Source organism: Schistocerca cancellata, chromosome 11, assembly GCF_023864275.1.
Source record: "Schistocerca cancellata isolate TAMUIC-IGC-003103 chromosome 11, iqSchCanc2.1, whole genome shotgun sequence".
Taxonomy (NCBI): domain Eukaryota; kingdom Metazoa; phylum Arthropoda; class Insecta; order Orthoptera; family Acrididae; genus Schistocerca; species Schistocerca cancellata.
In genome coordinates, this window is record NC_064636.1 from 112,317,349 (window position 1) to 112,342,739 (window position 25,391).

The 25,391-nt window shown below is 46.1% G+C and overlaps 1 protein-coding gene and 1 non-coding gene across 2 annotated transcripts in view; one reads left to right on the forward strand and one right to left on the reverse strand.

Annotated features, from left to right (window-relative positions):
* LOC126108293 (uncharacterized) overlaps positions 1-25,391 on the forward strand; it is an 875,321-nt gene that overhangs the window by 419,870 nt on the left and 430,060 nt on the right. The gene's annotated exons all lie outside the window — the stretch shown is intronic.
* On the reverse strand, positions 13,065-13,137 carry Trnaa-cgc (transfer RNA alanine (anticodon CGC)). The gene has a single exon. It is a non-coding gene; the product is annotated as a tRNA-Ala (tRNA).

Below are 25,391 nucleotides of genomic sequence, written 5' to 3' on the forward strand. Positions count from 1 at the left end.
GTTGGTCATCGTGCTGGACGTGGGTCAGTTCCTTCCTTGTGCAGAGATGTCAGTGGCCACTGGCCAAGTGTTCCCTCCGGATGGTGGGGTCTGGGCCAGTGTGCCCAGGTCGTCGTTTCTCCGAGTTCCGAATGGACATCAAGGAGTCGGGATTGAGCTGCAGTGAGGTGCAGACAGCCAGTACTCGCCGACTGCTGGCGACAGCCATGTACTGTCCGAACAAAGGAGACTGGAGTGGGAATGACAGTTTGTTCGTCGTTCGGTTGGTCATCTCATCGGGTGACGTGTATTTGGTCTTTCGGCCTTTTCTGGGCCTCGTCAGTTGGTCATCGTGCTGGACGTGGGTCAGTTCCTTCCTTGTGCAGAGATGTCAGTGGCCACTGCCCAAGTGTTTCCTCCGGATGGTGGGGTCTGGGCCAGTGTGCCCAGGTCGTCGTTTCTCCGAGTTCCGAATGGACATCAAGGAGTCCAGATGGAGCTGCAGTGAGGTCCAGACAGCCAGTACTCGCCGACGGCTGGCGACAGCCATGTACTGTCCGACCAAAGGAGACTGGAGTGGGAATGACAGTTGGTTCGTCGTTCGGTTGGTCATCTCATCGGGTGACGTGTATTAGGTCTTTCGGCCTTTTCTGGGCCTCGTCAGTTGGTCATCGTGCTGGACGTGCGTCAGTTCCTTCCTTGTGCAGAGATGTCAGTGGCCACTGGCCAAGTGTTTCCTCCGGATGGTGGGGTCTGGGCCAGTGTGCCCAGGTCGTCGTTTCTCCGAGTTCCGAATGGACATCAAGGAGTCCAGATGGAGCTGCAGTGAGGTGCAGACAGCCAGTACTCGCCGACTGCTGGCGACAGCCATGTACTGTCCGAACAAAGGAGACTGGAGTGGGAATGACAGTTTGTTCGTCGTTCGGTTGGTCATCTCATCGGGTGACGTGTATTTGGTCTTTCGGCCTTTTCTGGGCCTCGTCAGTTGGTCATCGTGCTGGACGTGGGTCAGTTCCTTCCTTGTGCAGAGATGTCAGTGGCCACTGGCCAAGTGTTTCCTCCGGATGGTGGGGTCTGGGCCAGTGTGCCCAGGTCGTCGTTTCTCCGAGTTCCGAATGGACATCAAGGAGTCCAGATGGAGCTGCAGTGAGGTGCAGACAGCCAGTACTCGCCGACTGCTGGCGACAGCCATGTACTGTCCGAACAAAGGAGACTGGAGTGGGAATGACAGTTTGTTCGTCGTTCGGTTGGTCATCTCATCGGGTGACGTGTATTTGGTCTTTCGGCCTTTTCTGGGCCTCGTCAGTTGGTCATCGTGCTGGACGTGGGTCAGTTCCTTCCTTGTGCAGAGATGTCAGTGGCCACTGGCCAAGTGTTTCCTCCGGATGGTGGGGTCTGGGCCAGTGTGCCCAGGTCGTCGTTTCTCCGAGTTCCGAATGGACATCAAGGAGTCCAGATGGAGCTGCAGTGAGGTGCAGACAGCCAGTACTCGCCGACTGCTGGCGACAGCCATGTACTGTCCGAACAAAGGAGACTGGAGTGGGAATGACAGTTTGTTCGTCGTTCAGTTGGTCATCTCATCGGGTGACGTGTATTTGGTCTTTCGGCCTTTTCTGTGCCTCGTCAGTTGGTCATCGTGCTGGACGTGGGTCAGTTCCTTCCTTGTGCAGAGATGTCAGTGGCCACTGGCCAAGTGTTTCCTCCGGATGGTGGGGTCTGGGCCAGTGTGCCCAGGTCGTCGTTTCTCCGAGTTCCGAATGGACATCAAGGAGTCCAGATGGAGCTGCAGTGAGGTGCAGACAGCCAGTACTCGCCGACTGCTGGCGACAGCCATGTACTGTCCGAACAAAGGAGACTGGAGTGGGAATGACAGTTGGTTCGTCGTTCGGTTGGTCATCTCATCGGGTGACGTGTATTTGGTCTTTCGGCCTTTTCTGGGCCTCGTCAGTTGGTCATCGTGCTGGACGTGGGTCAGTTCCTTCCTTGTGCAGAGATGTCAGTGGCCACTGGCCAAGTGTTTCCTCCGGATGGTGGGGTCTGGGCCAGTGTGCCCAGGTCGTCGTTTCTCCGAGTTCCGAATGGACATCAAGGAGTCGGGATTGAGCTGCAGTGAGGTGCAGACAGCCAGTACTCGCCGACTGCTGGCGACAGCCATGTACTGTCCGACCAAAGGAGACTGGAGTGGGAATGACAGTTTGTTCGTCGTTCGGTTGGTCATCTCATCGGGTGACGTGTATTTGGTCTTCCGGCCTTTTCTGGGCCTTGTCAGTTGGTCATCGTGCTGGACGTGGGTCAGTTCCTTCCTTGTGCAGAGATGTCAGTGGCCACTGGCCAAGTGTTTCCTCCGGATGGTGGGGTCTGGGCCAGTGTGCCCAGGTCGTCGTTTCTCCGAGTTCTGAATGGACATCAAGGAGTCGGGATTGAGCTGCAGTGAGGTGCAGACAGCCAGTACTCGCCGACTGCTGGCGACAGCCATGTACTGTCCGACCAAAGGAGACTGGAGTGGGAATGACAGTTTGTTCGTCGTTCGGTTGGTCATCTCATCGGGTGACGTGTATTTGGTCTTCCGGCCTTTTCTGGGCCTTGTCAGTTGGTCATCGTGCTGGACGTGGGTCAGTTCCTTCCTTGTGCAGAGATGTCAGTGGCCACTGGCCAAGTGTTTCCTCCGGATGGTGGGGTCTGGGCCAGTGTGCCCAGGTCGTCGTTTCTCCGAGTTCCGAATGGACATCAAGGAGTCGGGATTGAGCTGCAGTGAGGTGCAGACAGCCAGTACTCGCCGACTGCTGGCGACAGCCATGTACTGTCCGAACAAAGGAGACTGGAGTGGGAATGACAGTTTGATCGTCGTTCGGTTGGTCATCTCATCGGGTGACGTGTATTTGGTCTTTCGGCCTTTTCTGGGCCTCGTCAGTTGGTCATCGTGCTGGACGTGGGTCAGTTCCTTCCTTGTGCAGAGATGTCAGTGGCCACTGGCCAAGTGTTTCCTCCGGATGGTGGGGTCTGGGCCAGTGTGCCCAGGTCGTCGTTTCTCCGAGTTCCGAATGGACATCAAGGAGTCGGGATTGAGCTGCAGTGAGGTGCAGACAGCCAGTACTCGCCGACTGCTGGCGACAGCCATGTACTGTCCGACCAAAGGAGACTGGAGTGGGAATGACAGTTTGTTCGTCGTTCGGTTGGTCATCTCATCGGGTGACGTGTATTTGGTCTTTTGGCCTTTTCTGGGCCTCGTCAGTTGGTCATCGTGCTGGACGTGGGTCAGTTCCTTCCTTGTGCAGAGATGTCAGTGGCCACTGGCCAAGTGTTCCCTCCGGATGGTGGGGTCTGGGCCAGTGTGCCCAGGTCGTTGTGTCTCCGAGTTCCGAATGGACATCAAGGAGTCCAGATGGAGCTGCAGTGAGGTGCAGACAGCCAGTACTCGCCGACTGCTGGCGACAGCCATGTACTGTCCGACCAAAGGAGACTGGAGTGGGAATGACAGTTGGTTCGTCGTTCGGTTGGTCATCTCATCGGGTGACGTGTATTTGGTCTTTCGGCCTTTTCTGGGCCTCGTCAGTTGGTCATCGTGCTGGACGTGGGTCAGTTCCTTCCTTGTGCAGAGATGTCAGTGGCCACTGGCCAAGTCTTCCCTCCGGATGGTGGGGTCTGGGCCAGTGTGCCCAGGTCGTCGTGTCTCCGAGTTCCGAATGGACATCAAGGAGTCCAGATGGAGCTGCAGTGAGGTGCAGACAGCCAGTACTCTCCGACCGCTGGCGACACACGTCTTGAGTGGGGACGACGTTGGTTGGTCGTTCGGTCGGTCGTCTCATCGGATGGCGCGTTTGTGATCGCCGACCGCTTATGGGTTCTTTGTGTGTGTCGACTTGTCATTCGTCCTTGTTCGACATTGGTTGCTTGTAGGATTGTTCGAGTTGTTGTTGAAGTGTTGTTGTGGGACTGTGTCTAGCATGTGTGATTTCGACTCAGCAGTTATGTTAATGCTCGAATGTTTTTTATTTCAGTCTCTGATCACAATATCAAATCTTTAGACGATGACCGTCCTCAGATCTAAAATATACAAATATATACACCTAGTGAATAGTGTGTCTTTCTACATTAAACAGCAATATGTATCACAATATACTGTAATTCAACCAGGGAAATGTACAGATAAAATACGGTAAAACGTACGTTCTGTACACCATGTCCTAAAGAGAGAAGACCATAATGGCATCGTCAAGACATATAAATATAATCAGTACAGCATTGTCACATGGTTCTAACATAAGGTGTAGAATAGGCCACATTGTCCAACACAGTGATTATTGCAACTGGCTACAATAGCTCCCAGAAATCTGTTTGCCTACATCCTCCCTAGATGTCGCTACTGTGGGCTTAGATGTAGTCGTTATTTACGCAAAGAACATAATCTGAAAAAAACACATTAGGTAAAATGCATGTAGCAAACTTATTAAAATTGATGACTATCATAGGAACCAATTGTGATACATTAAAAGATGAATGCAGTTACCCATATAAAATTATTCAAAGGAATTACATGAAGAGAACAGGTCCGATCTGGAATCGGTCATCGTCTTTTTTTTTTTTGGTCATCAGTCTACTGACTGGTTTGATGCGGCCCGCCACAAATTTCTTTCCTGTGCTAACATCTTCATCTCAGAGTAGCACTTGCAACCTACGTCCTCAATTATTTGCTTGACGTATTCCAATCTCTGTCGTCCTCTACAGTTTTTGCCCTCTACACCTCCCTCTAGTACCATGGAAGTCATTCCCTCATGTCTTAACAGATGTCCTATCATCCTGTCCCTTCTCCTTATCAGTGTCTTCCACATATTCCTTTCCTCTCCGATTCTGCGTAGAACCTCCTCATTCCTTACCTTATCAGTCCACCTAATTTTCAACATTTGTCTATAGCACCACATCTCAAATGCTTCGATTCTCTTCTGTTCCGGTTTTCCCACACTCCATGTTTCACTACCATACAGTGCTGTACTCCAGACGTACATCCTCAGAAATTTCTTCCTCAAATTAAGGCCGCTATTTGATATTAGTAGACTTCTCTTGGCCAGAAATGCCTTTTTTGCCATAGCGAGTCTGCTTTTGATGTCCTCCTTGCTCCATCCGTCATTGGTTATTTTACTGCCTAGGTAGCAGAATTCCTTAACTTCACTGACTTCGTGACCATCAAACCTGATGTTACGTTTTTCGCTGTTCTCGTTTCTACTACTTGTCATTACCTTCGTCTTTCTCCAATTTACTCTCAAACCATACTGTGTACTCAATTAGACTTCATCCGTTCAGCAGATCATTTAATTCTTCTTCACTTTCACTCAGGATAGCAATGTCATCAGCGAATCGTATCATTGATGTCCTTTCACCTTCTATTTTAATTCCACCCCTGAACCTTTCTTTTATTTCCATCATTGCTTCCTCGATGTACAGATTGAAGAGTAGGGGCGAAAGGCTACAGCCTTGTCTTACACCCTTCTTAGTAAGAGCAGCTTGCACCATTTTATATTGTCGAACGCTTTTTCCAGGTCGACGAATCCTTGTCTTGATTTTTCTTTAGCCTTGCTTCCATTATTAGCCGTAACGTCAGAATTGCCTCTCTCGTCCCTTTACTTTTCCTAAAGCCAAACTGATCGTCACCTAGCGCATTCTCAATTTTCTTTTGCATTCTTCTGTATATTTTTCTTGTAAGCAGCTTCGATGCATGAGCTGTTAAGCTGATTGTGCGATAATTCTCGCACTTGTCAGCTCTTGCCGTCTTCGGAATTGTGTGGATGATGTTTTTCCGAAAGTCAGATCGTATATCGCCAGACTCATATATTCTACACACCAACGTGAATAGTCGTTTTGTTGCCACTTCCCCCAATGATTTTAGAAATTCTGATGGAATGTTATCTATCCCTTCTGCCTTATTTGACCGTAAGTCCTCCAAAGCTCTTTTAAATTCCGATTCTAATACTGGATCGTCTATCTCTTCTAAATCGACTCATGTTTCTTCTTCTATCACATCAGACAAATCTTCACCCTCATAGAGGCTTTCAATGTATTCTTTCCACCTATCTGCTCTCTCCTCTGCATTTAACAGTGGAATTCCCGTTGCACTCTTAATGTTACCACCGTTGCTTTTAATGTCACCAAAGGTTGTTTTGACTTTCCTGTATGCTGAGTCTGTCCTTCCGACAATCATATCTTTTTCGATGTCTTCACATTTTTCCTGCAGCCATTTCGTCTTAGCTTCCCTGCACTTCCTATTTATTTCATTCCTCAGCGACTTGTATTTCTGTATTCCTGAGTTGCCCGGAACATGTTTGTACTTCCTCCTTTCATCCATCAACTGAAGTATTTCTTCTGTTAGCCATGGTTTCTTCGCAGCTACCTTCTTTGTACCTATGTTTTCCTTCCCAACTTCTGTGATGGCCCTTTTTAGAGATGTCCATTTCTCTTCCACTGTACTGCCTACTGCTCTATTCCTTATTGCTGTATCTATAGCGTTAGAGAACTTCCAACGTATCTCGTCATTCCTTAGTACTTCCGTATCCCACTATGATATCATAGGAACCAATTGTGATACATTAAAAGATTAATGCAGCTACCCATATAAAATTATTAAAAGGAATTACATGAAGAGAACAGGTCCGACTCTTTATATACATACAGGGTGTTTCAAAAATGACCGGTATATTTGAAACGGGAATAAAAACTAAACGAGCAGCGATAGAAATACACCGTTTGTTGCAATATGCTTGGGACAACAGTACATTTTCAGGCAGACAAACTTTCGAAATTACAGTAGTTACAATTTTCAACAACAGATGGCGCTGCGGTCTGGGAAACTCTATAGTACGATATTTTCCACATATCCACTATGCGTAGCAATAATATGGCGTAGTCTCTGAATGAAATTACCCGAAACCTTGGACAACGTGTCTGGCGGAATGGCTTCACATGCAGGTGAGATGTACTGCTTCAGCTGTTCAATTGTTTCTGGATTCTGGCGGTACACCTGGTCTTTCAAGTGTCCCCACAGAAAGAAGTCACAGGGGTTCATGTCTGGCGAATAGGGAGGCCAATCCACGCCGCCTCCTGTATGTTTCGGACAGCCCAAAGCAATCACACGATCATCGAAATATTCATTCAGGAAATTAAAGGCGTCGGCCGTGCGATGTGGCCGGGCACCATCTTGCATAAACCACGAGGTGTTCGCAGTGTCGTCTAAGGCAGTTTGTACCGCCACAAATTCACGAAGAATGTCCAGATAGCGTGATGCAGTAATCGTTTCTGATCTGAAAAATGGGCCAATGATTCCTTTGGAAGAAATGGCGGCCCAGACCAGTACTTTTTGAGGATGCAGGGACGATGGGACTGCAACATGGGGCTTTTCGGTTCCCCATATGCGCCAGTTCTGTTTATTGACGAAGCCGTCCAGGTAAAAATAAACTTCGTCAGTAAACCAAATGCTGCCCGCATGCATATCGCCGTCATCAATCCTGTGCACTAAATCGTTAGCGAATGTCTCTCGTGCAGCAATGGTAGCGGCGCTGAGGGGTTGCCGCGTTTGAATTTTGTACGGATAGAGGTGCAAACTCTGGCGCATGAGACGATACGTGGACGTTGGCGTCATTTGGACCGCAGCTGCAACACGGCGAACGGAAACCCGAGGCCGCTGTCGGATCACCTGCTGCACTAGCTGCGCGTTGCCCTCTGTGGTTGCCGTACGCGGTCGCCCTACCTTTCCAGCACGTTCATCCGTCACGTTCCCAGTCCGTTGAAATTTTTCAAACAGATCCTTCATTGTATCGCTTTTCGGTCCTTTGGTTACATTAAACCTCTGTTGAAAACTTCGTCTTGTTGCAACAACACTGTGTTCTAGGCGGTGGAATTCCAACACCAGAAAAATCCTCTGTTCTAAGGAATAAACCATGTTGTCCACAGCACACTTGCACGTTGTGAACAGCACACGCTTACAGCAGAAAGACGACGTACAAAATGGCGCACCCACAGACTGCGTTGTCTTCTATATCTTTCACTTCACTTGCAGCGCCATCTGTTGTTGAAAATTGTAACTACTGTAAATTCGAAAGTTTGTCCGCCTGAAAATGTACTGTTGTCCCAAGCATATTGCAACAAACGGTGTATTTCTATCGCTGCTCGTTTAGTTTTTATTGCCGTTTCAAATATACCGGTCATTTTTGAAACACCCTGTATATATATGAAGATGGTGGTCATTATGGACTGGAATCGGTCATGGTATAAATAACTGATATTGTGATCAGAGACTGGAATAAAAGACATTTGACAGTATTCGATCACTGTCTGTATACGTGATATACGCGACTATGTCGGAGCTGGTGAAACTAGTGCCGTATGTTAGTCCTGTCTGCGTACTGGAGTTGTCAGTCAGTGGGTTGGGACAGGCTCCAGCACGGCGTTTGGTTCTACAGCCTTTGGTGTTGTTCATATTTTTGAGTGGTTATTGTGTCTCGAACGTATTTTCAAGACGTAGTGCAGCTGGTATCTTCGACCTCGCTGATATTTTCCGTTGTCGTGCCGTTGGTCGGGCGGAAGGGAATTAATTAGGTTGTTGGTCGGTCTTTCGGCCGTCCCTGGGTCGGGTTGCCATCCGATTACTGAGCCTTGCTCTTGGTTTCCTGTCTCACCTCACGTTCCTTCAGACCTACCTCCTCAGGCCGACCCTTCGAACACTTCTGAGCACCACTTTTCTGTTGCTTTTAGATTGTATTTTCTTTTAGTCTCAAGTACTATGCGATGCCTTCAGCCATCTATTAATTTACAGAATGAGATTTACACTCTGCAGAGGAGTCTGCGCTGATACGAAACTTCCTGGCAGATTAAAACTGTGTGCCGGACCGAGACTCGAACTCGGGACCTTTGCCTTTCGCGGGCAAGTGCTCTACCAACTGAGCTACAGCTTTACTTCTGCCAGTACCTCGTCTCCTACCTTCCAAACTTTACAGAAGCTAAGCCATGTCTCCGCAATATCCTTTCATTCAGGAGTGCTAGTTCTGCAAGGTTCGCAGGAGAGTTTCTTTAAAGTTTGGAACGTAGGAGATGAGGTAATGGCCGAAGTAAGGCTGCGAGGACGGGGCGTGAGTCGTGCTTGGGTAGCTCAGATGGTAGAGCACTTACCCGTGAAGGCAAAGATCACGAGTTCGAGTCTCGATTCGGCACACAGTTTTAATCTGCCAGGAAGTTTCATCTATTAATATAGTTTGTTTCAATGTTACGATAAGGCGTCCTAAATTAGTGCTTGCATAATTTGGTAACTCAGCTGGTGTACAAATTGAATGCATTTCACTGAGTGAACATTGTATATGATGGCAGCAAGGCATCTAGAACTATTTAATACGAAAATTACATCCGAATCAGTTTTGTCGTCTACATTATTCTACAAACACTTCAACCTATTGGGTTTCCAAACTTACAAGACAACCTGCCTTCCAGACGGAAAAAAAAGTTGGTTGAACACTTTCCCGTGAAAGGCAAAGGTCCCGAGTTCGAGTCTCGGACCGGCGCACAGTTTTAATCTGCCAGGAAGTTTCAACTTAAAAACATATTAATCGCAATAGCTATAATTATTGGTGTGTAACTGAAGTAAGTAATAATGTAATGTTGTTAAATACATTGTCCTACGTCATCAAATATCTGCATTTATATCCCTAATACTGTATCTGCATGCATTAAACATCTGTAAGTGTGCATACGGTGCGATTTGAAGTATGACTGATTGGCTCTGAGCACTGTGCGACTTAACTTCTGAGGTCATCAGTCGCCTAGAACTTAGAACTAATTAAACCTAACTAACCTAAGGACATCACACACATCCATGCCCGAGTCAGGATTCGAACCTGCGACCGTAGCGGTCACTCGGTTCCAGACTGTAGCGCCTACAACCGCATGGCCACTCCGGCCGTCTTTGAAGTATGACGATCACGTAAAAGTAGCATTTATGATTATTAAAAAAAAGTGTCAGTAAAATTCTCCTACACAGTTACATGACAGGTGGGGGAAGGGAGATGTACTGCCAATACCTTCCAAAATACAGGGTGTCCGAAAAGTCTTTCCCTGATTACATAAATTGATAACTCAGGTTATCTGTTGCCGCAGGGCTTCAAGATCTGGTACACGTGTTCGGTAGACCTCGACCTTGACATAACCCCATAAAAAGAAGTCTAATGGGGTTACGTCAGGAGAACGTGGAGGCCAAACCGTTGGCCCATCACGACCAATCCATCGCCCAGGAAAGGTCATATCGAGATAGGCACGGACGTCCAAACCCCAATGAGGCGGTGCTCCGTCTTGCTGAAACAAGACATCGGGGTGACACTGAAGCAGCCGAGGAACAGCATACAGTTGCAACATGTGCAGATACACTGCAGATGTGGTGGTAGCCTCAGTAAAGAAGAATGATCCGATAATTCGATCGTGCAATAGCGCGCACCAAACATTCACCTGTGGACTGCCTCTGTTGCACTCCGTGACCTCGCCAGGGGGTTGTGAACCCCAAATGCGCACATTATGGCGATTCACTACTCCACTGACCAAAAAGGTCGCTTCGTCGGAAAAGGCAAATCGTGTAACCATAATCGTCCACAATACGTAATAGCATTTCGCATTTCGACCGCAAAGTCATATCGACGTGTACTGTCATTGGGCAACAAGGCCTGAGCGATTGGCACTTTGTGTGCACGAAACAATAAACGTTTGTGTAAAATGTCATGGAGAGAGTTTTTTGGCATCTGTAATCCACGCGTGGCCCTGCGCACCGATTTCTTCGGACTTTGCAGAAAAGACTGCCTTACAGCTTCCACCCTGTCTGCTGAGGTTCTCGGTCGACCAGACCTCGGAAGGTCAGCAACCGATCCTGTGTTCTTGAACCTCTCACACCAGGCTTTAATGCTCTTGACATCAGGTGGATTCCTTCCAAATGTTGTCTGGAAGTGTCTCTGCACTGTGGTTGGTTATCGTGTGTCATGGTACCACAGGACACACCTGTGCCTTCTCCTGATTGGTTAACATGGCTTCTTGGGCACTGCACCTCATCCACTACTCACGTACTGCGAACCTAAAACAGAAAAAACATTCTTCGATACTTGTAAACAATTCGACACAAGTTTCATTTTTGTACCTTACTTCTAGCCTGTAATCAAGGAAAGACTTTTCTGACACCCTGCGTTATGGCAGTACAGTCGAAGAATTAAACTCAAATAAAAATCATAGGATTTGTCGGCCTGGAAAAAGCGTTCGACAATATAAAATGGTGCAAGCTGTTCGAGATTCTGAAAAACGTAGGGGTAAGCTATAGGGAGAGACGGGTCATATACAATATGTACAACAACCGAGAGGGAATAATAAGAGTGGACGATCAAGAACGAAGTGCTCGTATTAAGAAGGGTGTAAGACAAGGCTGTAGCCTTTCGCCCCTACTCTTCAATCTGTACATCGAGGAAGCAATGGTGGAAATAAAAGAAAGTTTCAGGAGTGGAATTAAAATACAAGGTGAAAGGATATCAATGATACGATTCGCTGATGACATTGCTATCCTGAGTGAAAGTGAAGAAGAATTAAATGATCTCCCGCACGGAATGAACAGTCTAGTGAGTACACAGTATGGTTTGACAGTAAATTGGAGAAAGACGAAGGTAATGAGAAGTAGTAGAAATGAGAACAGCGAGAAACTTAACATCAGGATTGATGGTCACGAAGTCAATGGAGTTAAGAAATTCTGCTACCTAGGCAGTAAAATAACCAATGACGGACGGAGCAAGGAGGACATCAAAAGCAGACTCGCTATGGCAAAAAAAGGCATTTCTGGCCAAGAGAAGTCTAGTAACATCAAATACCGGCCTTAATTTGAGGAAGAAATTTCTGAGGATGTACGTCTGGAGTACAGCATTGTATGGTAGTGAAACATGGACTGTGGGAAAACCGGAACAGAAGAGAATCGAAGCATTTGAGGTGTGGTGCTATAGACGAATGTTGAAAATTAGGTGGACTGATAAGGTAAGGAATGAGGAGGTTCTACGCAGAATCGGAGAGGAAAGGAATATGTGCAAAACACTGATAAGGAGAAGGGACAGCATGATAGGACATCTGCTAAGACATGAGGGAATGACTTCCGTGGTACTAGAGGGAGCTGTAGAGGGCAAAAACTGTAGAAGAAGACAGAGATTGGAATGCGTCAAGCAAATAATTGAGGACGTAGGTTGCAAGTGCTACTCTGAGATGAAGAGGTTAGCACAGGAAAGGAATTCGTGGCGGGCCGCATCAAACCAGTCAGTAGACTGATGACCAAAAAAAAACAGCCGATACCACGAAGGTTATAATAGATACAACACGCGGCTTAAACTGTTACGTTAAAATTAATAGCATAAGCATTCATCTAAAATTGCATGACTTTGTTGTAAAACATATTATGGTTTTAAGTTTTTGCAAAATAAGTAATAACGAGGTTTAAAAGTCCTACAGCGCTCAGACCGAAGCTCACTGCAGGTCGGCGCAACGCGTACAAAAGATCAAAGGGGCCGTCTTTGTGTGTGTGTGTGTGTGTGTGTATGTGTGTGTGTGTGCGTGTGTGTGTGTGTTGGTGCGCGCAGTAGTGGTGAGGGGTAAGGGGGGGGGGGGGGCGAGTCCCGCCGAACAACAAAGCTATCGGCTACAGCAGTCGACCGCGAATCGCAGACTGAATCACAGCCGCCAGTGGTGGACGGCTACTGGATATCACAAAGTGGACGAACCAAACACCCCGCAGTCTCACCGCACGAAACACGCTTTGCGGCCAATTGAATACGTTCTGTGCAACGCTAGTTTATATGAGTCGGGCGTTAACGTGGAGTTATCGCGTTGCAGTTGAAACGAATCTTCCGGAATGACGGAGGAGGAGGAGGAGATTAGGAGGAGATTAGTGTTTAACGTCCCGTCGACAACGAGGTCATTAGAGACGGAGCGCAAGCTCGGGTGAGGGAAGGATGGGGAAGGAAATCGGCCGTGCCCTTTCAAAGGAACCATCCCGGCATTTGCCTGAAGCGATTTAGGGAAATCACGGAAAACCTAAATCAGGATGGCCGGAGACGGGATTGAACCGTCGTCCTCCCGAATGCGAGTCCAGTGCGCTAACCACTGCGCCACCTCGCTCGGTATGACGGAGGAGGGCATATATTTCGATCTCGGATAGGAGTCCATGGTATGGAAAAGCGGCCGAGTAAAAAGTGGCGAAGACGTGCGCTGTGTTGTTTGACGTTGCCAGTGAAATGCTGTTTAATACACTCATGTACTGCGTGCTGATATTATAGGAGACGGTGGGAGGGCGATCGAAAAATAAAAAATAAAAAAATTTATCTTACTGCAGTGCTCGATATAAGTGTTTATCAAGCCTCTCGATACTCTATTTTATATGAATTCTGTGATAAATGTGATAACCAATAACTCTTAGTTTCAATCAGTATTTGTTGTAAGCAATAAAAGCATTTATGTTTGAAGTACAACATGCATATTTACCATATGTTAATATACATAGTGGCCAAATGTCTCACGAAATAAGCGTCAAACGAAAATAGTACAAAGAAGGAAAATGGTCTAGCTTGAAGGGGGAAACCAGATGGCGCTATGGTTGGCCCGCTAGATGGCGCTGCCATCTGTCAAACGAATATCAACTGCTTTTTTAAAAATAGGAACCCTCATTTCTTATAACATATTCGTCTAGTACGTAAAGAAATATGAATGTTTTAGTTGGACCACTTTTTTCGCATTGTGATAGATGGCTCTGTAATACTCACAAATGTATAAGTACGTGCTATCACGTAAGATTCCGCCAGTACGGACGGTATTTTGTTCGTGATACGATACCCGTGTTAAAAAGGACCGTTTACCAACTGTGCAAAAGGTCGGTATCGTGTTGATGTATAGGTATTGCGATCAAAATGCCCAACGGGCGTGTGCTGTGTATGCTGCTCTGTATCCTGGACCACATCATCCAAGTATCCGGACCGTTCGCCGGATAGTTACGTTATTTGAGGAAACAGGAAGTGTTCAGCCACATGTGAAACGTCAACCACGACGTGCAACAAATGGTGATGCCCAAGTAGGTGTTTTACAGGAAGTGTTCAGCCAAATGTGAAACGTCTGTCACGATCTGCAACAAACGGTGATGCCCAAGTAGGTGTTTTAGCTGCTGTCGCGGCTAATCCGCACGTCAGTAGCAGACAAATTGCGCGAGAATCGGGAATCTCACAAACGTTCAGAATGCTAAATCAACATCGCTTGCACCCGTACCATATTTCTATGCACCAGGAATTGCATGGCGAAGACTTTGAACGTCGTGTACAGTTCTGCCACTGGGCACAAGAGAAATTACGGGACGATGACAGATTTTTTGCACGCGTTCTATGTAGCGACGAAGCGTCACTCTCCAACAGCGTTAAGGTGAACCGGTATAAAATGCACCATTGGGCAACGGCAAATCGATGATGTCTGGGACAAGTAAAAAATCAATGACTTTGGCGGCTTAATGTATGATGCGGAATTATGGGAGGAAGGATAATTGGACCCCATTTTATCGATGGCAATCTGAAAGGTGGAATGTATGCTGATTTCCTACGTAATGTTCTACCGATGTTACTACAAGATGTTTCACTGCATGACAGAATGGCGATGTACTTCCAACATGATGCATGTCCGGCACATAGCTCGCGTGCGGTTGAAGCGGTGTTGAATAGTATATTTCATGACAGGTGGATTGGTCGTCGAAGCACCAAACCATGGCCTGCACGTTCACCGGATTCTACGTCCGCGGATTTCTTTCTGTGGGGAAAGTAGAAGGATATTGGCAATCGTGATCCACCGACAACGCCTGACAACATGCGTCAGTGCATTGTCAATGCATGTGCGAACATTACGGAAGGCGAACTACTCGCTGTTGAGAGGAATGTCGTTACATGTATTGCCAAATGCGTTGAGGTTGACGGGCATCATTTTGAGCATTTATTGCATTAATGTCGTATTTACAGGTAATCACGCTGTAACAGCGTGTGTTCTCAGAAATAATAAGTTCTCTAAGGTACATGTATCACATTGGAACAACCGAAATAAGATGTTCAAACATTCCTACGTTCTGTGTTTTAATTTAAAAACCCTACCTGTTACCAACTGTTCGTCTAAAATTGTGAGACATATATCTGTGACTATTACAGCGCCATCTATCACAAAGCGATAAGTGGTCCAACTAAAACATTCATATTTCTATACGTACTACACGAATATGTAATAAAAAATGGGGGTTCCTATTTAAAAGAACGCAGTTGATATCCGTTTGACCTATGGTAGCGGCGTCTAGCGGGCCAACCATAGCGCCATCTGGTTTCCCCCCTTCAAGCTAGACAAGTTTCGTTGTTTGCAGTTTTTTCGTTTATCGCTTATTTCGTGAGATATTTGGCCCGGTCACGATCAATGGACCACCCTGTGTAGGCGTTGCCGACAGCAGCGACGAATTCTGCCTGTTTACGTATCTCTGCATTTGAATACGCATGCCTGTACCAGTTTCTTTAGCGCTTCAGTGTATAACGTGTTTCGGGTGACCATGTTCTTACCGGTCTATCAACGAAGCGCGACAAAAACGAATTCGCCTGTGACAGGGTCGGCAGGGAACGAAGCAAGTGTGGAATAGTCACGTCCAAACATATGCTTTACAAAAGAATCCAGCAGCTATTGAAGCACTCTGCCGGACAAATTTCCAGCGTTCGGAGCTAATATGGATAGACAAATATTATGGGACGCGCGGCTGTGTTTTCGGAGTCTGTGGAGCGGACCGTGATGGAGACAGCTGGTTCCCACTACGGGACTCAACCCACGGCAGGCCGGCACGGAACAAACAGTTGCGAGCCGCTATTACTTTGCTATCCCTTCCGCGCCGCGGTGCGTCGCTTCCGCAGTGCACACAAAGACCTGTTTACGCTCGCTCTCCCACGTAATTGCTTTCGCGACTCCTGTAGCGTCAGTATATTTTCCACTCTATGAATTCTGTTTTCCATCAGGTTTCCCGGGAACTGTTTGCGCGCAAGCTCCACACAAAGCCATCTACGTCCATATTCTGCAAACCATTCACGCGAAGAATGATTATTTAAATGCCTCCGTGGACGCTGTAATTAATCTTGTCCTCACGATCCTTACAAGAGCCTTCTATTACACACATATAAAAAAGGTTATGCATTACCTCGGTTCCGAGAGCTACTGAACCGAAAAAGAAAATTGAAATAGAGAAGAACATCATTTCCTCCCTTTTTATTGCTCATGAAAACCACACACTGTATGTTGTACCACCATACAGCGAGACCTTCAGTGATGCTGGTCCAGATTGCTGTACACACCGGTACCTCTAATACCCAGTAGCACGTGCTCTTGCACTGATGCATGCGTGTATTCGTCGTGGCATACTATCCACAAGTTCATCAAGGCACTGTTGGTCCAGATTGTACCACTCCTGAACGGCGATTCGGCGTAGATCACTCAGAGTGGTTGGTGGCTCACGTCGTCCATAAACAGCCCTTTTCAGTCTATCCCAGGCCTGTCCGATAAGGCTCATGTCTGGAGATCATGCTGGCCACTCTAGTCGAGCGATGTCGTTATCCTGAAGGAAGTCTTTCATAAGATGGGCACGATGGGGGAAGGGGGGGGGCGGATTGTCGTCCATGAAGACGAATGCCTCGACAGTATGCTGCTGATAGGGTTGCACTATCGGTCGGAGGATGGCATTCACGTATCGTACAGCCGTGTCGGCGCCTTCTGTGACCACCAGCGGCGTATGTCGGCCCCACATAATGCCACCCCAAAACAGCAGGGAACCTCCACCTTGCTGCACTCCCTGGACAGTGCGTTCAGCCTGACCGGGTTGCCTCCAAACACGTCTCCGAAGACTGTCTGGTTGGAGGCATATGCGACATTCATCGGTGAAGAGAACGTGATGCCAATCCTGAGCGGTCCATTCGTCATGTTGTTGGACCCATGTGTAACGTCCTTCACGGTGTCGTGGTTGCAAAGATGGACCTCGCCACTGACGTCTGGACTGAAGTTACGCATCATGCAGCCTATTCCGCACAGTTCGAGTCGTAACTAGAGATGGGGGATCCGCTCCTGAACTGATTCATAGAGTTGAATCTTTCAAAGGAGTGAACAATCAGTGATTCATAAAAAAAGAATGGTAGCTCCAAACGTTTCCCCATGGCAGAGAGAGAGAGAGAGAGATAGAGAGAGAGAGATGGAGCATATCAGCAGCGCCTCTGCTGGTCCGCCACACAACACAGCCGGCGCCGGCCTCTGCCCTGCTTCTACCTTGGCTGCCTGCATTGTGCAGTGCCCCATTGGATTTTGTGTTTTACATATGCTGTGCCATCTCTGTGCGTCCTCTGCCGCGTGCAGTGTCTGGCGCAGCTTAACTTAGCATTGCACTCTGTCGGCGATCGTTTCAGTCGCACGTCCTGCCCTCTGGGCAGTTGATGTGAGCAACAGGACAGAGAGCCTCCTAGCGGAGAACATAGGAACTACTTGCAACAACCTGCTCGCAAGGGAACAGACGATTTGTCTCGGAGCGGGTGAGTGGTGGCCGTTCACAACTCCCCCCACCCTCGGAACTCGCCCGCTCAATGCTCACCCCACCGTTCTCGACTCTAGCCAGAGCGTTGAGCAAAGCAACTCAGGTGTCACTCTGGTCTCTGCGGTCTTAGCTCATGCAGTAATACAGCTCGTGGCTCGACCTGCTCGACTCAGCGCTTCTGCATCAGAGTTCGTCTCTACTGGATATTGTTCTTCGTAGTAATACCACTATGTATATTACATTATTATGTTATGTATACATCATTTGTTTTTATTTTATTTTTATTTGTTTAAACCGATCAGATTAGGTCCCTGACGACTCCTCTTACTATAGGATTTTTATTATGGACACTCGAATTTACGCTTTAATTATGAGCGAACCGATAAACGTATCGCAAAATGTGATACACCAATATTTTCCTTGTTTTATTCTGCGTAAGGCTATATGCAGCACTTTAGTCTTACAGTCAAATTTATATTTTTTTTTTCTTATTCTGGTACGAATTTTGCGATTTTAGGCGTCTTCGGAAGGAAACGTTCACTTTAAAAATATATGGCTTGCGATGTATTTGTATGAGGTTAATGAAATTTTAATACATTATAGCCAAATATATTTTTAATGTAAATCTCAAGTTACAACATTTTCCGATCACCCAAAAAACCACGATAGTGCAAAATAAATCAATAATCAAAAACTTTGTCATATCGTGGAAATTTCAATAAACAATACAAAATTCTTACTCATTATCTGTGTTACTTCAAAATAGGATCAAATAAGATCAAAATACAGGTATAGTACTGGAATAAACCATGTTGAAAGGGCAATGTGCCTTCCATTTATTTTCTATTGTGAATGAGTGGTGAGTCATGAAAAAGAGCTAGTTCATTTCAGGGAGTGAACAGTTCTGATCCGATCTCTGAAAAGAACAGTTGTGCCCATCTCTAGTCGTAACACGACGTCCTGTGGCTCCACGAAAAGTATTATTCAACATGGTGACGAGCCATAATCCGTACGAAGCGATCATCCACTGCAGTAGTAGCCCTTTGTCGGCCTGAGCGAGGCATGTCATCGACAGTTCCTGTCTCTCTGTATGTCCTCAATTTCCGAACAACATCGCTTTGGTTCACTCCGAGACGTCTGCGCATTTCCCTTGTTGAGAGCCCTTCCTGGCACAAAGTAACAATGCGGACGCTATCGAACCGCGTTGACCCTCTAGGCGTGGTAGAACTACAGACAACACGAGCCGTGTACCTCCTTCCTGCTGGAATGACTGGAACTGATCGGCTGTCGGACCCCCTCCGTGTAATAGGCGCTGCTCATGCATGGTTTTTTACGTCGTGGGGCGGGTTTAGTGACATCTTTAACAGTCAAAGGGACTGTGTCTGTGATAGAATATCCACAGTCAACGTCCATCTTCAGGAATTCTCGGAACCGGGATGATACAAAACTATTTTTGATGTGTGTATTTCTAGAGTCATGATTTGAAGCTGGTCCTTTAAACCGTGTAATTTGACTTTTGGAGCATAACGATAGAAGCTAAACTAATTAAGTTTTGGACCGCATCTGGGACATGAACCCAGCTCTCTTGCTTACTAAGCACATGTGCTAACCACTACCCCACAACAGGATTATGGCTACCACAGTTGAACAGACTACTCTAGTTCAATGCATTTCGCAGGATAGCTTAGTTTGTCTTCAAGAGTCTACCAGTTCAGTTTCTTCAGCAGGTCTATGACACTCTCCCATGCATCAAACATTTGACCTTTTCGTGCTGCCCTTCTCTGTACGCAATCTATATCCTTTGACATTCCTGTCAGGCATGTGTCGCACACACTTGGGCACTACTCTGAGATGGGTCGTACGACTGATCTGTAAGTAATCACCTTCGCTGAGTGCTTCCATTACCACAGTATTCTGCCAATAAACCAGAGTTTTGTAACTACTTTCCCTGCAACTGAGCCTATGTGATCATTCCATTTCATGGGCCTTCAAAGTGTTACACAAACGTTGTGTGACTCCAGAAATTCCTGCAGTGACTCATTGACACTATAGCCATAGGATACTACGTTTTTTTTTCATTTTGTGAAGTGCACAATTTTGCATGTCTCAACACCTAAAGCGGGTTGGCAGTCTTTCACCACATTGAAATCTTATCTTTCAGCTGTTTGAAATCTTATCTACATATGACTGAATATTTGTACAGCTTCCTTCAGACAGTACTTCATTGCAGATAAAAACATGACGTGCAAAAAGTCTGAGGTTGTTATTAATAATGTCCGCAAGTTCATTAATATACGAGGTGCATTCAAGTTCTAAGGCCTCAGATTTTTTTTCTCCAGACTGGAAAGAGATAGAAACATGCGCATTGTTTTACAATGAGGCCGCGTTCATTGTCAATGCGTCCCAGAGATGGCAGCACCGTACGGCAGATGGAATTTTACCACCAGCGGCGAGAATGAGAACTGTTTTAAATACTTAAAATGGCGACGTTTTTCTTACTTGAACAGCGTGCAATCATTCGTTTTCGGAATTTGCGTGGTGTGAAACCAATTGAAATTCATCGACAGTTGAAGGAGACATGTGGTGATGGAGTTACAGATGTGTCGAAAGTGCGTTTGTGGGTGCAACAGTTTAATGAAGGCAGAACATCGTGTGACAACAAACCGACCAAACCTCGGGCTCGCACAAGCCAATCTGACGACACGATCGAGAAAGTGGAGACAATTGTTTTGGGGGATCGCCGAATGACTGTCGAACAGATCGCCCCCAGAGTTGGCATTTCTGTGGGTTCTGTGCACACAATCCTGTATGGCGACCTGAAAATGCGAAAAGTGTCATCCAGTTGGGTGCCACGAATGCTGACGGACGACCACACGGCCGCCCGTGTGGCATGTTGCCGAGCAATGTTGACGCGCAACGACAGCACGAATGGGACCTTCTTTTGGTCGGTTGTGACAATGGATGAGACGTGGATGCCATTTTTCAATCCAGAAACAAAGCTCCAGTCAGCTCAATGGAAGCACACAGATTCACCGCCACCAAAAAAATTTCGGGTAACCGCCAGTGCTGAAAAAATGATGGTGTCCATGTTCTGGGACAGCGAGGGCGTAATCCTTACCCATTGCGATCCAAAGGGCACTACAGTAACAGGTGCATCCTACGAAAACATTTTGAAGAACGAATTCCTTCCTGCACTGCAACAAAAACGTCCAGGAAGAGCTGCGCGTGTGCTGTTTCTCCGAGACAACGCACCCGCACATTGAGCTAACGTTACGCAACAGTTTGTTCTTGATAACAACTTTGAAGTGATTCGTCATGCTCCCTACTCACCTGACCTGGCTCCTAGTGACTTTTGGCTTTTTCCAACAATGAAAGACACTCTCCGTGGCCGCACATTCACCAGCTGTGCTGCTATTGCCTCAGCGATTTTCCAGTGGTCAAAACAGACTCCTAAAGAAGCCTTCGCCGCTGCCATGGAATCATGGCGGCAGCGTTGTGAAAAATGTGTACGTCTGCAGGGCGATTAAGTCGAGAAGTAACGCCAGTTTCATCGATTTCGGGTGAGTAGTTAATTAGAAAAGAAATCAGAGACCTTAGAACTTGAATGCACCTCGTACAGTATGAATAGCTAAGATCCCAACTCTTGGCCCTGGCGCACACCGAAGTTTCTTCTACATCTGACCATGGAGCTCCATCCAAGACAACTTGCTGCGTGCTCTCTGCCAAAAGATCCTCAATGAAATCACAAATTTTGCCTGATAATCATATGATCGTAGTTTTAATGATAACTGTAGGTGCGGTACTGAGTCAATGCTTTTCGGGAATCAAGAAATATCGCAGCTATTTCACTGCATTGATCCAATCTTTTCAATGCGTGATATGAGCAAAAGGTGAGTTGGGTTTCACGGGGCTGCCGTTTTCGGAATCCATGCTCGTTGGCGTGGAGGAAGTCATTCTGTTGGAGATATTTCACTATGTCTGTGCTGAGAAAATGATCTAAGATTCTGCAAGAAAGGGATGTGAAGGATTTTGGACAGTATTTTTATGGTTCACTCCCACCACCCTTCATGTACATGAGTGTGACTTGTGATTTCTTCCAATTTCTGGGAACGCTTTTTTAGTAGAAGGATCTACAATAGATTATAGTTAAAAGGGGGCTAACTCAGTGGCAAATTCAGTATATGATGTGACAGGAATTCAGTCGGGTCCTGGAGATTTTCTCAATTTTAACGATTTCAGCTGTTTCTCAAGAGCCCTGGCACTAATACTTATTTCAGTCATCTTTTCAGTGATATGAGGATCAAACTGGTGACATACTCCTGGGTTTTCTTTCGTAAACGAACATTTGAAAACAGAGTGAAGCATTTAAGCTTTCGCTTTGATGCCTATAATTTCAGTTCCTATTCGCTGTGGACTGAACACTAACTTTGTTGCTGGTAAACCTTTCTGGATGTGAAGTCGTGGTCCAAGAAACTCTTCTGTTCCTGAAGTTTCGTCCAGGACTGCGCTGGACATCTTCAGAGGCGCTCGTCCACTGCCGACTGACCGGTCGGACGTCAGAGAGCGACATATATTCTGTAGGGAAGGGGGCGTGGTCGAAGTACCACGTGATGAGCAGAGATAATCCTTGTCAAAGATAAAACTTAACTATCGATTGTCGTCTTGTCAAAGACAAAATTGTCTAGCGAACTGCAGAACTACTGTCCAAGTGTCGCCAAGTTTCATTGCCTCCTTTTTCCTATTAAAATTATCCTGATGTTTATAAATTTCAGTGGCTTCCCTATATAGTCGTGGACAATAATTTAAAGATGTTGATAAAATTTCTGTTCCAGAAAACTTAACTTCGTGGCTTCCTGACTGAAGAGCATGCTCGGCTACAGCTGATTTCTCCATTTTCTCCTAGTCGGCGAAGACTGGACAATATTAACTTTACAACACGTGCATGGAATTTCGTATACACCACATGTCGACATAGGAGGGCGCTTATCCTTCACAGATCGGAGTACTCGACTATTTTCTTTGTTGGTCTAAAGACCGGTCTGATGTCATGTTTCTGTAAAATCTTACCGATCTGATCCATTAATTTTTAATAAAAGGGAGAGAAACTGTATTTTTCCGCCGTCGTAGTTCATCCTTGTCCTTCGGTCTTGTGTTCCTTGGTCGCAAAATTCCCTGAGTAGCCACTTTTCTCGAAGGCATGCTTCAGATGTTTTATTTCAGCGTCCAGGTGTTCCAATGTGCACATACGTTCGGGTCTATCGACAAGTCTTTTAATGACACATCTCTTTTGTTATGGATGGTGGTAGTAGTTTTTAAGCATATGCCTCTCCGCACGCGTTACTTTCCGAAAAACTTTATGTTCCAAACCTCCATCGGATCGTCCCATAGCTAAAACATCCATCGATTTCCATTTCCATGGCGAACTGGACTTTTGGAGTGTTTGTGGATGACACATTTGTGGTTTGGCCCCATTGTATTAAGGCTTTGGACGAATTCTTTGATCATCTAAATAAAATTAATCCAAAAATGCAGTTCATCTGGTCTACTAACTTTTTTGCCACTAGCAGCCTCTTACATACGAGCAGAATTTTTTTTTGTGAAAGATCATATGAAAGTATTCTATCTCTATAATTTATAATCACTTAAAAGCGTGGAGACAAACGCGTTTCATTCAGCATTTCTCTATCTATAGCCCTGCGCTTCGTTTTAAACCCGTTATGCAGTAGTATCTGTTCCTTTAGAAGTTTCTTTACAGTGATTGTATACCATTATGTACTGTTCTACTACGTACATATGTATCCAGCGTATGCTTAACTTTTCTTTTAAACTTGACCCGTAGCTCCTCTAGAAGTTCCTACCCTGAGCTAAAAGTCTTAAGTGTGCTATTGAGATATGTCAGCACAAGGCATCTAATATGAAAAACTTATGTTCTTGGGGAGTGTTATTATCGCTACTCATTTGTTCATCGTTGATCTTGTGACCCTAATTTTGAATGTTTCGCCAGAACTAGTGTTACGTGGCTTCTGGTTTCTGGGAGTATATATATATATATATATATATATATATATATATATATATATATATATATGTGTGTGTGTGTGTGTGTGTGTGTGTGTGGAATGAGGGAGAGAGAGAGAGAGAGAGAGAGAGAGAGAGAGAAAGCTGGACAGGTGGGTTGGGAGGGAACCGAGAAAACAGAAGTTTCAAAAATTTGTTGCGCGCCTTGTTGAAGGCCTACTATAGTATGTGCGAAAGTAGTGAACGTGTTCGCTCAAGTTTTCTGTTAGATCATGAGGTGAATACGGTGGTCGATAGAAGGATTACACGCTAGAATGGAAAGTAACCTCCGCCACGCACTTCACTTTGTTTTTGTGAGTTTGGTTGTAGTTTTACAACAAGATATTTGATTTTGCAGCATCGTCGTTACTGGCTAGCTTGAAAAGCGCTTCAGAATTCCGCTGTATTGGACCGCCCATATAAGCGCACCTGTTGAACCGCCTCCTTTCCCCGAAGCACTGCGTGACGAAAGAAAAGAAGAAAAAAAAGGCTCCTGCTTCTGCCTTCCCCGCTTTCTTCCCCTTTTCGGCGGCTACGGCTGCACACGACGTGCAGTGAGGCAGGGCGGAAAGGGCTCTGCGGCCGGTAAGAAAATGGATGTCCCGATCCGTCGCTGGGGCCTCGCTCATCGACAGCTGTCACTGAACCCACCCCCCCACCAGCCCTCTCTCGCCGCCGCAGATCTCACCGCTGTGCGGCACTCGGGAATTGTCGCGAAGCAATCTGCAGCCGGAGTCTTTCCTTCGCGGGCAAGTGAGCATTTTTCAACGTCTCGGACGATTTGCGTCCTCATCAGTCTCTCTCTCTAACTCTCTCTCTTCTCTATAAACAAAAAGCACAATACCGTGTACACTGCACAATTTATTTTGTTCGCCGGTTTTCTGGTGCACGTCCGACATCACAGTTTTAACTCACTCTCTTTATCAAATAGGGTACAATATTCAAGAACAAAAAAAAAAGGTCACATAACGAGTAAGGTACGGACCATCTTGTTGTAAAACTACAACCAAACTCACAAAAACACAGTGAAGTGCGTGGCGGAGCTTATTTTCCATTCTAGCGTGTTATCCTTATATCGACCACCGTATTCACCTCAAAATCTAACAGAAAACTTGAGCGAACACGTTCACTACTTTCGTACATACTATAGGCGTTCAACAAGGCACGCAACAAATTTTTGAAACTTCTGTTTTCTCGGTTCCCTCCCCACCCATCTGTCCAGCTTTCTCTCTCTCTCTCTCTCTCTCTCTCTCTCTCTCAATCCACACACACACACACACACACACACACAAAATGGTTCAAATGGCTCTGAGCACTATGGGACTCAACTGCTATGGTCATAAGTCCCCTAGAACTTAGAACTACTTAAACCTAACTAACCTAAGGACAGCACACAACACCCAGCCATCACGAGGCAGAGAAAATCCCTGACCCCGCCGGGAATCGAACCCACACACACACAAATATATATATATATATATATATATATATATATATATATACTCCCAGAAACTAGAAGCCACGTAACACTAGTTCTGGCGAAACATTCAAAATTAGGGTCACAACAAACACAAGATCAACGATGAACAAATAAGTAGCGATAATAACACCCCCCAAGAACATAAGTTTTTCATATTAGATGCCTTGTGCTGACATATCTCAATAGCAGACTTAAGACTTTTAGCTCAGCGCAGGAACTTCTGGACGAGGTACGGGTCAAGTTTAAAAGAATAGTTAACCATGCACT